This window comes from Schistocerca cancellata, chromosome 2 (assembly GCF_023864275.1).
Source record: "Schistocerca cancellata isolate TAMUIC-IGC-003103 chromosome 2, iqSchCanc2.1, whole genome shotgun sequence".
Classification (NCBI taxonomy): domain Eukaryota; kingdom Metazoa; phylum Arthropoda; class Insecta; order Orthoptera; family Acrididae; genus Schistocerca; species Schistocerca cancellata.
This window is the reverse complement of record NC_064627.1, coordinates 361,408,614-361,427,046: the sequence shown is the minus strand read 5'-3', so window position 1 is coordinate 361,427,046 and position 18,433 is coordinate 361,408,614.

Here is an 18,433-nt window from a genome sequence, read left to right as displayed (position 1 = left end):
TTGAAGGGAGGTCAACAGATGTTTTAACGGGAACGGATGACGTCAGAAAGAAAAGAGTGGACCAAAACAGAAGAAAACTAATCCCAATTTGTTATGTGGAGCGCAGAATGTATCCTTGCAGGGCCATAGAGATGACGGATTGTTGATTGGTGAACGCAGTCAGGAGACGGCCATTGAATCATTGGAATTTACTTCAGAGGAAAACTTTCGTGCGTTACTGAAATTTCGAATTGACGCAGGCGATGGAATATTACTACAACACATGCGCCGGCCCCTGTGACCGAGTGGTTCTAGGCGCTTCAGTCTGGAACTGCGCGACCGCTACGGTCGCAGGCTCGAATCCTGCCTCGGGCATGGATGTGTGTGATGTCCTTAGGTTAGTTCTAATTCTAGGGGACTGATGACCTCAGATGTTAAGTCCCATAGTGCACAGAGCCATTTGAACCATTTGAACAACACATACAGTCGGTCTCAAAAAATCCCAGTTACATCAGTAAGAAAACACAAAATTATTTAATGGATTGCCATGCTGATATTATTACCGGAAAAATGGTTAATTCCATAAAACAATCCAAATTTTTCACCATAATAGCAGATGAGACAACTGACATATGCATACGTTTCTTTGATGTTGAGAACAGCGTTTTAAGAGAATAATTTCTAAAATTCATTGTTGTTACTAACCTGACGGGTGAAAACTTAGCAAGAATCATCCTGCAGCATATTGAAGCAAATGGCATTGAGGTAGCTGATTGCCGAGGACAATCCTACGATGGAGAAGCGAATATGATTGGTAAATGTAAAGCACTTCAAGCAACTACACTCCTGGAAATTGAAATAAGAACACCGTGAATTCACTGTCCCAGGAAGGGGAAACTTTATTGACACATTCCTGGGGTCAGATACATCACATGATCACACTGACAGAACCACAGGCACATAGACACAGGCAACAGAGCATGCACAATGTCGGCACTAGTACAGTGTATATCCACCTTTCACAGCAATGCAGGCTGCTATTCTCCCATGGAGACGATCGTAGAGATGCTGGATGTAGTCCTGTGGAACGGCTTGCCATACCATTTCCACCTGGCGCCTCAGTTGGACCAGCGTTCGTGCTGGACGTGCAGACCGCGTGAGACGACGCTTCATCCAGTCCCAAACATGCTCAATGGGGGACAGATCCGGAGATCTTGCTGGCCAGGGTAGTTGACTTACACCTTCTAGAGCACGTTGGGTGGCACGGGATACATGCGGACGTGCATTGTCCTGTTGGAACAGCAAGTTCCCTTACCGGTCTAGGAATGGTAGAACGATGGGTTCGATGACGGTTTGGATGTACCGTGCACTATTCAGTGTCCCCTCGACGATCACCAGTGGTGTACGGCCAGTTTAGGAGATCGCTCCCCACACCATGATGCCGGGTGTTGGCCCTGTGTGCCTCGGTCGTATGCAGTCCTGATTGTGGCGCTCACCTGCACGGCGCCAAACACGCATACGACCATCATTGGCACCAAGGCAGAAGCGACTCTCATCGGTGAAGACGACACGTCTCCATTCGTCCCTCCATTCACGCCTGTCGCGACACCACTGGAGGCGGGCTGCACGATGTTGGGGCGTGAGCGGAAGACGGCCTAACGGTGTGCGGGACCGTAGCCCAGCTTCATGGAGACGGTTGCGAATGGTCCTCGCCGATACCCCAGGAGCAACAGTGTCCCTAATTTGCTGGGAAGTGGCGGTGCGGTCCCCTACGGCACTGCGTAGGATCCTACGGTCTTGGCGTGCATCCGTGCGTCGCTGCGGTCCGGTCCCAGGTCGACGGACACGTGCACCTTCCGCCGACCACTGGCGACAACATCGATGTATTGTGGAGACCTCACGCCCCACGTGTTGAGCAATTCGGCGGTACGTCCACCCGGCCTCCCGCATGCCCACTATACGCCCTCGCTCAAAGTCCGTCAACTGCACATACGGTTCACGTCCACGCTGTCGCGGCATGCTACCAGTGTTAAAGACTGCGATGGAGCTCCGTATGCCACGGCAAACTGGCTGACACTGACGGCGGCGGTGCACAAATGCTGCGCAGCTAGCGCCATTCGACGGCCAACACCGCGGTTCCTGGTGTGTCCGCTGTGCCGTGCGTGTGATCATTGCTTGTACAGCCCTCTCGCAGTGTCCGGAGCAAGTATGGTGGGTCTGACACACCGGTGTCAATGTGTTCTTTTTTCCATTTCCAGGAGTGTATATCACAGGAACGGCCGTTAGCAAGTTACAGTCACTGTGCTAGTCACAGGCTCAAATTTTGCACTAAGCAAAGCCTGTACTCTAAGCAGTACCATCACTCTTCGTTGCTGGGCCGCATGGCGGGCGACAGTCAGGTTGGTATCCCAATACTGTCCGCGGCCTCACCAAACCAGTCTTTGCTGGTTATGGGGGCGTATTTCGAAGCGAAATCATCACTGAAGACAATTCTACTCCAGTCAATGAGATTCCAGGCCGAAGACGTGTCTGAAGACGCCCCGGACAGCAGTGGGATACCAACCTGATTGTCGGCCGCTGCCCGTACCGACAAGTGGGAGTGATGATCTAGGGTCCATTTCTTTTCTTAACAAAACTTCTTTGGTTGTCATCTGCGGCAGTCTTACAGCACAGCAATATGTCGACGATGTTCTACACCCTGTATTGTTGTCCTTCATGGCAAGCCATCCTGGGATTACATTTCAACAAGGTAATGTTCGTCCGCACGTGGCGAGAGTTTCTCATGCTTGTCTTCACGCTTACCAAATCCTTCCTTGGCCAACAAGGTCGCCGGATCTCTCCTCAGCTGAAAACATTTGGAACGTTATGGGCAGGGCCCTCCATCCAGCTCGGGATTTGGACGACCTAACGCGCCAATTGGACAGATTTTGGCACGATACGCCTCAGGAGGACATCCAACAACTATATCAATCAATGCCAAACCGAATAACTGCTTGCATAAGGTCCAGAGATGCGCCAACTTGTTGTTGACTTGCTCAATTTACGAAGCTCTTTCTCTTGAATAAACCAGCCAGTTTTTTTGAAACTGTAATCATTTGTTTTTCTGTACATGCACATCACAACTACTGATTCCCGTCTCATTTGAATAATTCCTTCGTCGTGCTCCGTTTGTTTCTTTTTTTTTTCTTTTTTTGTCTTGGAGTGTATCTTCCTAAAAATAGTAGTAGTGGGCAATGAGGAAAAGAATTAATGCAGAGGAAAAAACTAATTGCGGCCATCATGAAAATGGAAGGAGATGAGAAATAAAGAAAAAGGAAAAGAATGAGGAGCTTAAAAGTAACAGGTCAAGGAGACATAGTTTTTACCACAGAAATAAGGAAACCATGCTCTTGATATAAGAAAACGAAGATGTTGAAGGATAAATGTTTGTAGGTAACCGCTGGTTGGGCCACTTTCATTTAACACCATTGACCTAACCAGTAACTGCGTAAGATAGCAAAAAATCGAGAAGCGAAAATATAAGAAAAAATGCTTCGGGATATTTTTCATGGAGTCTTATCTTTTGCATCTTACGTAGACTTGGTAACTTCTTCAAAGAACTGATCGCTTTAGTGGAGAAGGATAGAATTACGATATTATCCATTGACAATGGACAGATCGCATTTTCTATTGCAGTTGCGGTGATGTGATGTTTGACACGTAGTACTCAGGTTCAGACCACGGTAGGTGGTAAACACCTCGCTTGTCTGGCTGTACCTATGCTTGCTGAGTACCTTTTTCTTCTTTTTTGGCACTACAGGTCTTGTCGACCACTTGTCTCCTCCAATCCTCTCTTGACTTCATCATCAGCCTTGTCCAGCTCTGCAGTCCTAACTTTCTCAGCTCCGTCTCTACATCATCCAGCCATCGCAGTCTAGGTCTCCCCACTGAGCGACTAGCCTCTGGCTTTGCAGCTTGCACCTTCTTTGGCACTCTTTCTTCCATTCTCTGCACGTGCCCCAACCACTGTAACCTTTGTACCTTTACATCTCCAATGACTGGTGGGTTTTTATAGAGTGCATACAATTCTGCATTGGTCCTAATTCTCCAAGCACCATTTTCATACACTGTCCCAAGTATCTTGCACAGTACTTTGCATCCTCATGCATCCAGGCCATTTCTAAACTGTTATGTTATTGTCCGCGTTTCTGACCCATACATAACGTTTTATAATCGTTTTGATAGTTGTTGTCTTCAGTTATCTTGAAATGTTGGAGGGTCACAACATGTTAAGGAAGTTATAATAACATCTGTTACCTGCAGCTGTGTTTACCTTTATCACTGTTAGTGCCATATTACCTTTCGTAACCACTCCTCCCAAATTCTTAAATTGATTTACTCTTTCAGACACTTCAAACTGCTCAACGCCTTTCCACCTTGTTTTGTTTCTGGTGTTGACCATATACTTTCCTTTTCCATTACTTATGACCAAGCCAAGTGCAGCCGCTTCGCGTTCTAAAATAACGTAGTTTTCCAGCAAATATTCTCTATTTCTCCGAAGCATGGCTATGCCGTCCGCAAATGCCCTATTCTGAGTCGTCCTGTTGAAAATAATACCATCTGTTTTGCTTGGCAGTTTTCGCATGACAGCCTTCAGTGCTAAGTTAAGTAATGTCGGTGATTCAGAATCTCCTTGATTAAGATTGGGAAAATATTGGAATACTTGCTATTAGCTTTTATGTTGAAGTTGTTGTTGCTCAGAGTCATTTTCTCATGGCTTATTAGCTTTGGTGGTATCACCAGCTCCTATAAAGGTTGTAAGTAGGCTGTTTATGTTTTCTTATTGGCAACGTTACGTAGCGCTCTGTATGAAAATCACTGGCTGTGCTGTGTGCAGTCTGTGGCTAGTTTGCATTGTTGTCTGCCATTGTAGTGTTGGGCAGCTGGATGTGAACAGCGCGTAGCGTTGCGCAGTTGGAGGCGGGCCGCCAGCAGTGGTGGATGTGGGCAAGTGAGATGGCGGATTTTTGAGAATGGATAATCTGGAGGTGTGTCCATCAGAAACAGTACATTTGTACGAATGGATGTCATGAACTGCTATATATATATTATGACTATTAAGGTAAATACATTGTTCTCTATCAAAATCTTTCATTTGCTAACTATGTCTATCAGTAGTTAGTGCCTTCAGTAGTTTGAATCTTTTATTTAGCTGGCAGTAGTGGCGCTCGCTGTATGGCAGTAGTTCGAGTAATGAAGATTTTGGTGAGGTAAGTGATTTGTGAAAGGTACAGGTTAATGTTAGTCAGGGCCATTCCTTTGTAGGGATTTCTGAAAGTCAGATTGCGTTGCGCTAAAAAATATTGTGTGTCAGTTTAAGCACAGTCTTGTATAAATGTTCAAAAGGGGACGTTTCATAAGGTGTGAAAAGACCACTTCTGTTGACATTGTCTTAAACCGCTTTAAAATCCACAAACAGTTGATGCGCCGTTATATTGTAACCATAACACTTTTCCATTACTAATCTAAGTGCTATTCCTCTATGGTTATTGCAATTTGTCCTATCGCTCCTTTTACATATAGGTATAATAATGGAAGTGTCCAGTTTGTAACCCTTTTGAGTCAATTCATGCATTTTATTTGATATCTCTGTGCCACCATACTAGAAAATTTCACTTGGTGACTTATCTCCCCTCACAACTCTGTAGTTCCTCATTTCCTTGACAGCTACAAACACTTCTTCGAATGCTGATTCCTCTTCATCATCATTGCTACCAGCCTGCTCCCCCAGTTCCTCTTCTTCAAATTCCAGGATTTCCCCAGGTTTAAATGGTTCTTTAAAATATTCTTCCCAAGTTTCTATGATTTAATTTCATTTTCAATCATTTTTCCTTCTTTATCCCTGCATATCATTGTCCGAGACTGCCATTCTTATTTTATATCCTTTATTCCCTTAAACGTTCTTCAAACATCCTTTTCACTTTTACATTCCTCAGTGCCTTTCAGTCTATTTTATTCAAATTCTCTATTTTTCCTTCTGCAAATAAGTTTTGGTATCTGTCTCGTATCTTCGTAATTTTGTTTGGGGGTCCATGCAAGTCGCTAGAGCATCTTCTTCGTTGCGTTGTTTAGTTCCTTAGTAGCTCTCTCACAGTTATCATTGTACCACTCACTTCGTCTTACTCTGTTCTCCAGTTCCAGCTTGACTCCCATCACCTGCTGCATTGTTCTTCACGTTACTTGCCTCTGGCCTTCAGGGCTACCTCCCTCCCCAATGACAATTACTGCCCAATGGCAGCCCATTCTTCACTGATGAGAGCTATCGATGTCGGTCGGTGAGGCCTGGCACGAAGTCGGCGTTTCAAAACATCCCAAAGGTGTTCTATAGGATTCAGGTCGGGACTGTGCAGGCTAGTCCATTACAGGGATGTTATTGTCGTGTAACCACTCCGCCACAGGCAGTGTATTATGAACAGGTGCTCGATCGTGTCGAAAGATGCAATCGTCATCCCCGAATTGCTCTTCAACAGTGGGAAGAAAGAAGGTGCTTAAAACATTAATGTTGGCCAGTGCGATAGTTCCACGCAAAACAACAAGGGGTGCAAGCCCCCTCCATGAAAAACACGACCACACCATAACACCACCGCCTCCGAATTTCACTGTTGGCGCTACACACGTTGGCGGATGAGTTCACCGGGCATTCGCCATACCCACACCCTGTCATCGGATCGCCACGTTGTGTACCGTGATACGTCACTCCACACAACGTTTTTCCACTGTTCAATCGTCCAATGTTTAAGCTCCTTACAACAAGCGAGGCGTCGTTTGGCATTTACCGGCGTGATGTGTGGCTTATGAGCAGCCGCTCGACCATGAAATCCAAGTTTCCTCACCACCTGCCTAACTGTCATAGTACTTGCAGTGGATCCTGATGCAGTTTGGAATTCCTGTGTGGTGGTCTGGATAGATGTCTGCCTGTTACACATTACGATTCCCTTCAAATGTCGGCGGTCTCTGTCAGTCAACAGACGAGGTTGGCCTGTATGCTTTTGTGCTGTACGTGTCCCTTCACGTTTCCATTTCACTATCATATGGGAAACAGTGAACCTAAGGATGATTAGGAGTGAGGAAATCTCGCGTACAGACGTATGACACAAGTGACACACGATCACCTGACCACGTTCGAAGTCCGTGAGTTCCGCGGAGCGCCCCGTTCTGGTCTCTCACGATGTCTAATGACTACTGAGGTCGCTGATATGGAGTACCTGGCAGTAGGTGACAGCACAATGCACCTAATATGAAAAACGTATGTTTTTGTGGATTTCTGGATACTTTTGATCACGTAGTGTAAGTGGAAGTAGTGCCAGAATTAGCTAAGATCCCAAGCGGTAACCACCCCCATACTCCCAAGAATTGAGCCCCCTAGGGGGGACTGCACTTTGTCTGGAGTCTCACCAACAGATCAGTCTGACATGGGTGGCCCTACCAGGAGCACAGCTCCCGCCACCATAGCTCAGTGGATCATTGATACACACAAATACACAAACATCCCCACCAATGTTAAGGTGGTAGTCCATGGGAAGAGCTTGCTGAAAATAAATACCCTGATATTAGCAAACAAACTACTGTTACAGCTGTGTTTCACAGAAGTGTTCGCGGCTTTTTTGTATCGTTCCTCAACGCTGTGTTGCAGTACGTCCAATGGTAGATATCCGACAGGACCGCGTACTGGAACCGAGACATTTGCTGCAGTGCTTAAGGCGCCCGACTAGTATTTGAGAGGCAGGCGTTTAAAATGTTCATCCCGCTTCTAGGATCAGGTTTCCTTGAAAGCAGTTGAGGCGAATGCTGTGATGGCTCCGTTGAAAAGGACAAGGCCTATTTCTTTTTCACTTTTGTCCAATCCGTGCTTGTGATTCGTCCTTAGTGATTTTGTCGAGGTTTGTTAAACCCTGATCTTCCGTAATTACTGATTAAAATTTTACGTTTTCTATACTGGAGGTACGTTCCTAAATTATAAACGGCGGAGAGCATAACAATTCGGAAACCTCCTTCTAGAGGGAAAAAAAGGAAGATTAGTGATTCAAATGGTTCAAATGGCTCTAAGCACTATGGGACTTAACTTCTGAGGTCATCAGTCGCCTAGAACTTAGAACTAATTATACCTAACTAACCTAAGGACATCACACACAACCATGCTCGAGGCAGGATTCGAACCTGCGACCAGAGCGGTCGCTCGGTTCCAGACTGTAGCGCCTAGAACCGCACGGCCACTACGGCCGGCGAAGATTAATGTTTAACGTTCCGTCGACAATAAGGTCACTTAAGACGGAGCACAAGCTCGGATTGAGGAGGGAAATTGGCCACGCCCTTTCGAAGGAACCATCCTGGCATTAACCTTAAGAGATTTAGGGCAATCACGGAAGACGTAACCAGGTTGGCCAGTGTGTTAACCTCTGCGCTACCTCGCTCGATTTGAGGAAACGTCTTAATTAGCCAGAAGTGCATTATTTATTTTTCCATGATAAACTACACATTACCTTTTTCTACAAGTCTCTGAAAAGTTCATGTGAAATCCATAGCTACAGAACGTGAAGAAGATGGCCAGCGTTTCACAGAGGGGAGGGGAGGGGGGGGGGGGAGGGCTGGAAGTAGTTTGCGTCAAACTGGCAATTTGGGCTGGATGGGAAGCTTGCTGAGATAGCCGAAGCGATTAAGGTGACTGCTTACATAAAACAGGAAATCGAGGTTCGAATAGCAGTCTGACAAAAATTTCCCCCTGTCACCACTCGATTATTTCAGTGCCCCCAAGCGGCTGACGGAATTTCTCTTTCGTCATGTACACTACTGGCCATTAAAATTGCTACACCAAGAAGAAATGCAGATGATAAACGGGTATTCATTGGACAGATATATTATACTAGAACTGACATGTGATTAGATTTTCACGCAATTTGGGTGCATAGATCCTGAGAAATCAGTACCCAGAACAACCACCTCTGGCCGTAATAACGGCCTTGATACGCCTGGGCATTGAGTCAAACAGAGCTTGGCTGGCGTGTACAGGTACAGATGCCCTTGCAGCTTCAACACGATACCACAGTTCATCAAGAGTAGTGACTGGCGTATTGTGACGAGCCAGTTGCTCGGCCACCATTGACCAGACGTTTTCAATTGGTGAGAGATCTGGAGAATGTGCTGGCCAGGGCAGCAGTCGAACATTTTCTGTATCCAGAAAGGCCCGTACAGGACCTGCAACATGCGGTCGTGCATTATCCTGCTAAAATGTGGGGTTTCACAGGGATCGAATGAAGGGTAGAGCCACGGGTCGTAACACATCTGAAATGTAACGTCCACTGTTCAACGTGCCGTCAATGCGAACAAGAGGTGACCGAGACGTGTAACCAACGGCACCCCGTACCATCACACCGGGTGATACGCCAGTATGGCGATGACGAATAGACGCTTCCAATGTGCGTTCACCGCCATGTGGCCAAACACGGATGCGACCATCATGATGCTGTAAACGGAACCTGGATTCATCCGTAAAAATGACGTTTTGCCATTCGTGCACCCAGGTTCGTCCTTGAGTACACCATCGCAGGCGCTCCTGTCTGTGATGCAGCGTCAAGGGTAACCGCAACCATGGTCTCCGAGCTGATAGTCCATGCTGCTGCAAACGTCGTCGAACTGTTCGTGCAGATGGTTGTTGTCTTGCAAACGTCCCCATCTGTTGACTCAGGGATCGAGACGTGGCTGCACGATCCGTTACAGCCGTGCGGATAAGACGCCTGTCATCTCGACTGCTAGTGATACGAGGCCGTTGGGATCCAGCACGGCGTTCCGTATTACCCTACTGAACCCATCGATTCCATATTCTGCTAACAGTCATTGGATCTCGACCAATGCGAGTAGCAATGTCGCGATAGGATAAACCGCAATCGTGATTGGCTACAATCCGACCTTTATCAAAGTCGGAAACGTGATGGTACGCATTTCTCCTCCTTACACGAGACATCACAACAACGTTTCACCAGGCAACGCCGGTCAACTTCTGTTTGTGTATGAGAAATCGGTTGGAAACATTCCTCAGGTCAGCACGTTGTAGGTGTCGCCACCGGCGCCAACCTTGTGTGAATGCTCTGAAAAGCTAATCATTTGCATATCACAGCATCTTCTTCCTGTCGGTTAAATTTAGCGTCTGTAGCACGTCATCTTCGTGGTGTAGCAATTTTAATGGCCAGTAGTGTATATATACAGCTGCGAAATCACGGATATGTGGTGTCTGTACTTTCAGACATGTCCGAAACAATAGACATTAGGCATATAATAGTTATTGGCTATAATTGTCAAGATACCTGTGAGAAAGATGTTACCAAAAGCTTCTGCATTATGAAAAGATTTAAATGAATAATGTTTAGTAAGCGTCTCAATCTTCTAAATGTTAACTGACTCATACTTGAATGACAATAAATACTCCACACTTTTCCATTAGTGTCATCTGTTCATTCATTCCATGTCAGCAACAAGACAAGTGTCGTTTGCTCAACCATTCATTCGACTAATCATGCTCCACGAATTCCACCTTGACGGAATACATCCAGAGTCATGGAAAGTGCCAAGGTTCATATTCACAGAATTATTTCGGTGCTGTTGTCTACAGGAAGGCTACAATGTCGGAATATTGACACGAATTGCAGGAAGACCTGCAGAGGATCGTCGATTGATACAGGTACTCATCCTGAAAGTACATAAATGTAACGTATTACGCATAATTAGGCTAAGAGGGAACACTACTGTTCGCTTACACTATTGGAGACAAATGGCAGGGAACAGTAAATACCGTAAAATACCTAGGAGTAACCATCCCGGGCGACCTAAAGTGAAAAGATCACATAAAACAAATAGCAGGATAAGCAGATTCTAGGCTGAGATTCGTTGCAAGAATCTTGAGGAAACGCTCAAAACACTTGGTGGACCGGTTCTTGAGCATCGCGGAGAAGATCCAACGAAGAGAGGCGCATTTTCTCACGGGATCGTTTATTCTGTGCGAGAACATTACGGAGATTCTACAAGAGAGGCGGTATGCATCACGGAGAGATTTACTGTTGAAATTTCATGAAGGTAGTTCCAAAAGAAGTCGGGCAACGTTTTTGTTACTGACACGAAACGATCACGGTGGAAAAGTCAGAGAATTTAGATGCTATACGGACCTTTGCAGACAATTATTCGTCTCACTGAGCGTTCGTGGTTGGAACTCAAAGGGGGGAAAAGTAGTGGTTCCGTAAGTACTTTCGGTCATAGACCGTAAGGCTGCTTGCGAAATAAAGATGTAAATGTAAAGGGGATGGATAAAAATTTGAAAATACAACCAAAAATGCATACTTGACACTCAAGGCTGCACCTTGCGCTGTTGTATTGGACTCCGAACGGCACCTCAATATGGCGCAAATGTCACTCGTGGTCAGAACAGTGTTCTCTGTAGTTGTGAGAGCATTATGTCGGAGCTCAGAGTTAGAACGTGGAATTGTTTGTGCTCTTATGGTGGGTATTTCCGTAACCAATATAGGCCGGCCGCTGGGGCCGAGCGGTTCTAGGCGCTTCAGTCCGGAACCGCGCTGCTGCTACGGTCGCAGGTTAGAATCCTGTCTCGGGCATGCATGTATGTGATTTCCTTAGGTTAGTTAGGTTTAAGTAGTTCTAAGTCTAGGGGACTGATTACCTCAGATGTTTAAGTCCCATAGTGCGTAGACCCATTTTTTGTACCAGTATAGTCGAAGTGTTTGTGTTTCAAGAGGCACCCTATCGAAGATATACACCGCGTACTGGGAAAGCGGAAAAAATTATGCCCTAATGCACAACGCGGACGAAAGCGTGTGGTGTGCGATTGTGACAGACGGTCATTGAAGAGAATTGCATGGAAAAATAAGAGGACGACAGCTGGGAAAGTCACTACAGAACTGAAATGTCGCACTCAGCAACAAAACAGCACGAACGGAGTTCCGCAAGCATGGAATTCCAGGGCGAGCTGGAATTGGTTCAAATGGTTCATATGGCTCTGAGCACTATGGGACTTAACATCTGTGGTCATCAGTTCCCTAGAACTTCGAACTACTTAAACCTAACTGACCTAAGGACATCACACACATCCATGCCCGAGGCAGGATTCGAACCTGCGACCGTAGGGGTCACGCGGTTCCAGACTGAAGCGCCTAGAACCGCACGGCCACACCGGCCGGCTGAGCTGGAATTCCAAAACCATTATCAATGATCAATTGCCCGTAACAGAGAAACGTGTTGACGACGCCATACAACCTGAACTATGGACTAATGGATGAATGTCATTTGGCCGGATGAGTCTCGTTTCACACTGTTTCCAGCTTCTGGCCGAATTTACGTCCCAACAGCGAAACAAGGCGGGACTTCGGTGACGATTTGGGCAACCCTATTGTAGTGTCTCATGGGCCTCTTGGTTACTCTGCCAGGGCGCATTACTGCCAAGGATTATGTCAGCATTTTGAGTGTTCAGGTCCATCCCATGCTACAATATTTGTTACACAGTGGCAATGTTGTGTTCCCCTGTTCACACAGCTCGCTTCGTCCAAGTCATGTCCTGTGAGGATGACGATAAATTGTCACATCTCCCTGGGCAACTTCAGTCACCAGATCTCAATATTATTGAGCCTCTGTGGCCTCCATCATCGTTATCTGTAAGTGTCACTATTTTGCAGGTAGAGTGGTGTAAGATTCCCTTGAAAACCGTACAGGATCTAGATTTATCCATTACGAGAGGACTGACAGCTGTTTTGAACTTAAACGATGTTTTTGCACCTTATTAGGCATGGTAACATGTTGTGTTCTTGATGTTCCCATATTTTTTCCACTCCCTTTAGACGTATTAGGAACAAATGCTATATTTCTATAAAATTCGTTTGGGTGAATACAGCCAACAGTGTTTCGGTTTATGTGACAGGCAGCTTTCGTAATGATGAGTACGTTGCAGCTATATATTTACTGAATCTTCCTGACAGATTGAAACTGTCTGCCGGATCGAGACTCGAACTCGGGACCTTTGCCTTCCACGGGCAAGTGCTCTACCGACTGAGCTACCCAAGCACGACTCACGACCACTCCTGATAGGTTTACTTCCGCCAGTGCCTCATCTCCCACTTTCCAAGCTTCACAGAGGCTCTCCTGCGAAACTTACAGAACTAGCAGTCCTGGAAGGAAGGATATTGCGGAGACATGACTTAGCCACAGCCAGGCGAGATGTGTTACAATGAAGTATGCGCTGATAAGAAAGTTTATGACAGATTAAAACTCCGTGCCGAACCGACACTCGAACTCGGTACCTTTGTCTTTCGCGGGCAAGTGCACGGCCATGTGAGCTACCCAAGCAAGCCTCACGACCACTCCTCACAGCTTTACTTCCGCCAGTACCAAAAATGGTTCAAATGGCTCTGAGCACTATGGGACTTAACATCTATGGTCATCAGTCCCCTAGAACTTAGAAATACTTAAACCTAACTAACCTAAGGACATCACACAACACTCAGTCATCACGAGGCAGAGAAAATCCCTGACCCCACCGGGAATCGAACCCGGGAACCCGGGCGCGGGAAGCGAGAACGCTACCGCACGACCACGAGCTGCGGACCCCCCAGTACCGCATCTCCTATATTTACTGCTGGGTCCCTATCCAACCAATTGTAGTATGGCAGGGTTGTCTTGTCATTCTATGCATTAACTGCTTAGTGAAATCATCAGAGAGCGATATTGTATGCCTACAACTAAAACCGGTCGTGACAGCTTGAAAAGAAACTTGCACTGCAAGAATAGAGGGAAATCTTTAATATTTAACAAATCAATCAGAGTTTGTCCGACTTAAAGAGACTTATGTGCCACAAAAGCTAACACATTCGGATAACGAATGGCGCCAAATTCTAATATTCCCCTCTTTCCTCTCCAATCGTAATACCTTTCCCAGTCACTTACTTACTCTTTATTGGGAAAAATTCAGCCATCATCCAAAGGCCTTATTATCACCAATGGTGCCGAATAAAGCGCAAAGAGGAGTAATGGCACGAGATATATACTCTTATTTGAAGTCTCTAGCACTATAGTTTGTTAAGCTTACAGGAACCGTGGTTTCATTCCCATTTCAATCACAAACATGTTCACATCAGGCAGTCACTGTTTCAGCTGTCGAAAGGTTTGGACAGAGGGCAAAACATGGAAGAGATATGAACGATTTGGCCGATGAATGAGCGTTTCTTCATTGGCAAACTGGTGATGCGTTTTCCTACTGGTCTACTGTGCGACTCACGTCTTCGCCTGCACACCTTGGGGACAGAAAAACAGCAGTTTACGGCACGTTTATAACAACATGGTGTAACATTAACATCAGATTGAGGTAAACGCTGCGTTTTTTTTTTTTTTTTTTTCAAAAAATGTGACTATACGCTAAGATATCCTGTACGATCATTTTCTCCGCGACTGGTAGAGGTGTTGCACACTAAGGTCTAATTATATGTAAGAAGGCTCCTTATACAACAGATTTCAGGACCTCAGCGACAAACATACCAGAAATACTAGGTTACACATAGCACATTACTTTCTGTGAAAACAATTTTTAATCAATCGTTCATGGGGTATGTGCATTTTATTAACGGCTTATCTGAATAAATCTGCAACAGGTGTTTTGACAGTTTGACCTGGGTCTCGTTAAATGGTTAGAAAATTAGCAAAATAATTGTCCAACTCTGTCGAGTAAAGCAGGATTGCATTTAACGTCATGAAATGTATCGTTATTGCTATCAGTTTTACTCTAGTGGCAATTTGGTTAATGTATACCACACTCTTGACATACTCCTAAAGAATAAAAAATAAGGGATATTAAATCAGGCGAACACGATGACCACGCAATAGGACCCAACTGACCCGTCCAACGTGTCCTAAAGTCGACATTTGGCTGTGCTCCAGCATAAACACAGAAATGTTCTGAGGCTCCATTGCGCTGGAACCAAAGGCTGCTGCACACAGTAAATATCTGTAGCTACATCTTCTTGATTATTGTGCAGTTCACGCTTAGGTGTTTGGCAGAGGGTGCTTAAAACGGCTTACAGGCCATTTCTCTACCAATCCACTTTCGAATAGCATGTGGGAGAAATGAACACGTAAATTTCTTCAGTGCGTGCTTTTATTTCTCTTATTACATCAAGATGGTCATGCACCTCTTCATCCGAAGCAAATTGATGGCCATGAATGTCTTTCGTCAGGACTCCAAAAACATGGAAATCGCATGGGGAGAGATCGGACTGAATGGACGATGTGCAAGGGCTTCCCAGCGAAACTTCAACAGCCTAGTCGAACCAACAGGCACGCCAGCTCTGGGGACGTCTTGATGACCTTTTTCTTTGACTGCTCATTGGCTTTCTGGAACACGACAGTACGTGGTTACTTTGCAAAAATTGAAGCGCGCCATCAAATCCAAACGTAGAGAAATGTTGATGGAAGGTATCATTCTGTTGCAGGATACGCCCGAACACATGTTGCCAAGACTGTTTCGATTGTGCTGCAGAAGTTTCGCTGGAAAGCTCTTACACATTATCTATTAGTTCCGATCTCCCCCCATGCGATTTCCATATTTTAGGAGCCTTAAAAAAAGACATATGTGGCAGGCGACGAAGAGGTGCTCGCATGGTACAATCATGGCTCCGTAGGTAACCGCAAACATTTTGCTCTGGTGGCACTGACTGTCTTGTCCCACAGTGGAATAAATGTATTAAAAGTTATGGCAATTACTTTTGAAGTAATAACGAGTTTACTTAATTTTTTCCACCTGTCTCGTTTTAATTTGACTGCCCCTTATAGATTCTGCACTTATTTCCACTTCACTCAATGCACGAGCAATAGCTAATTAGAGAGCTGAGACTGTTTATTATATAAAACAAAGTAGAAATAGTTATGAGTTTCAGTCACATATGTTTTAGGGTTCCATACCATAATCGGTAAAAACGGAACCATTATAGGATCACTTTGCTGTCTGTCTGTCTGACTGTTACGACCCTTTTCTCGGGACTGGTAGAGGTACTGCATACTAAGGTCTACGGTCTGTGTGAAAAATTTAAGCTTTAAGTCAGTTCAGTCAAAGGAAACGGCCCTTTATGTCACATTTTAATACTCGCAAACTTATTCATCAGAATACAGAGCGTTTCAATATGAACATACAGGTTTTAAAGCCTCGTAGCCTTTATTGCATTCAGCTTACATTATTATGAAATGAAACGATCGTATGGCATTTATTGGCCGGGGGTATCCCCTTCGGGGTTCGGCCGCCGTCTTGCATTATTATAAAAATGCATTAAATGAAAGAACAACTCAAACAGTTTTCCTTACAACTGTTCAATGTGAGCATTATTCGTCACACAGCACACATCGAGCTGATAGGCGAGTTCTTCCCAAACCATGATCGGTGTGTCTGAGGTCATTGTTGCAACAATTGTTTCAGTCCTGTTTCTGAAGTCAGGTATTTCAGCTTGTAGCGCAGGTAGATCCACGTGATCCTTTATGAATCACAAAGGTAAAAATCGCTTGGCATCAGATCAGATGACGGTGGAGGCCATGCGTTTAAGCACTGTCATCCCGCCCCTTGCAACCAACGTCGTTTAACCAATCGTGTAGTGTGTCATGCCAGAGACGGTGCACCATGCTGCTGCCAAATAAAGTTCTGTGGTTCAGCTTCTTCCAATACAAAGAAAGAGCCATATACCTCGTCTCCTACCTTCCAAACTTTACAGAAGCTCTCCTGTGAACCTTGCAGAACAAGCACTACTGAAAGAAAGGAATGCTAGTTCTGCAAGGTTCGCAGGAGAGCTTCTGTAAAGTTTGGAAGGTAGGAGACGAGGTACTGGCAGAAGTAAAGCTGTGAGTACCGGGCGTGAGTCGTGCTTCGGTAGCTCAGATGGTAGAGCACTTGCCCGCGAAAGGCAAAGGTCCCGACTTCGAGTCTCGGTCGGGCACACAGTTTTAATCTGCCAGGAAGTTTCATATAAGCGCACACTCCGCTGCAGAGTGAAAATCTCATTCTGGAAAGAGCCATAGTTCTAACGCATAAAGATACGAAGCGCCAGCTACAGTTGCTGCATTGAAAAAGAAGCGCTCTTAAACTTTCCGCTGGGGCATGACACAAGGAACTTTTAATTTAGGGAAGTCTCGTTTCAACTGTGCCATCTCGTGGGGACTTGGTGACCACCAGACACACACATTATGTGTGTTCACATTTCCACTTACATGAAATGTCGTGTCATCACTGAAAACGACACGACCCAGAAAAGCTTTATGGTCATGCACCAACATTTTGTTTGCAAAGTTGGTAAGTAGACCGTAGTGTGTAGGCTTTAGAGCTTGTAACAGGTTTAGAAACAAAAATATTTTAGCTACTCTTTCATTTGATGTACTATTTGCAATTTTAAGTTGAATATAATAAATGCTACAACGTGTTAAAACAGGTATATTCATTTTGAAACACCCTGTGTAGAATAAAAAATTTGGAAAGAAGCAAGGTTTCAGAATACAAGTAAAGGAAAAATCCGAAAATTGTTCATTTGTAATTATCACACTAAACAATATTTTTTGCCATTTGTTGTACGTCTATTGTCTGTCCGTCTCTTTCTCAGTAACGGGTAGAGGTATCGAGTTGAAATTTATATCAAGTACTGTCTACGATCTCTTAGCGGTGTAAAAAGTTTAAACTTATCTGTCAGTGCAATCAAAAGATACGGCCGCCTGTAAAGACCACGTTTGCTCCGGAACTGGTAGAGGTAACAAGCTGAAATATGTGTCTCGTACTAAGTTCTATGATTTCAAGGTTGTGTGAAAAATTTAGGCTTGTAAGTAAATTCAGTCAGAAGATACGCCAAACGATGTCGCGTATTTTGATACTCGCAAACTTACTCATCAAAACGTATAGGGTAGGGTATTTCTGTTTGACGTATAAGGAACCGCTTGAGTGCGAGGTCCCAAAAAGCCAATAGGTCAATGATATTCATGGTATTCGATGCTTCACGTATTTTCTACGGTGCAATTGCAATATTGCTTGCTAATGGCAGTAGGAGGTCGGACTAGAGGTATCCAATGATGAGCACAGCTTGAGTCTATGGAGCGTAGTTGAACTGCTTAGTCGACGAATAGCTCACGACATTGCCAAAGTGCTAGTGGTGTTGATACAAGGCAGAGCTAAAGAAAGTAAATACTGCATTGTATCAATAACAACAGATGCCAAAGTTGACATTTTGTTGGAAAGCAATCCCAGGAATTTCGCAGAGTGAGAAAAAGTGACAGATGAAATATTTGCGTCTCTGCAAGATGAGTCAGTGGATTGTGCGGTGCTGTATACTCTCGACTGCGCGGGCAATGTACGTGACGAGTACAGTGATGATGATATGTGCTTAACAAGTGTAATAGCTATTAAAAC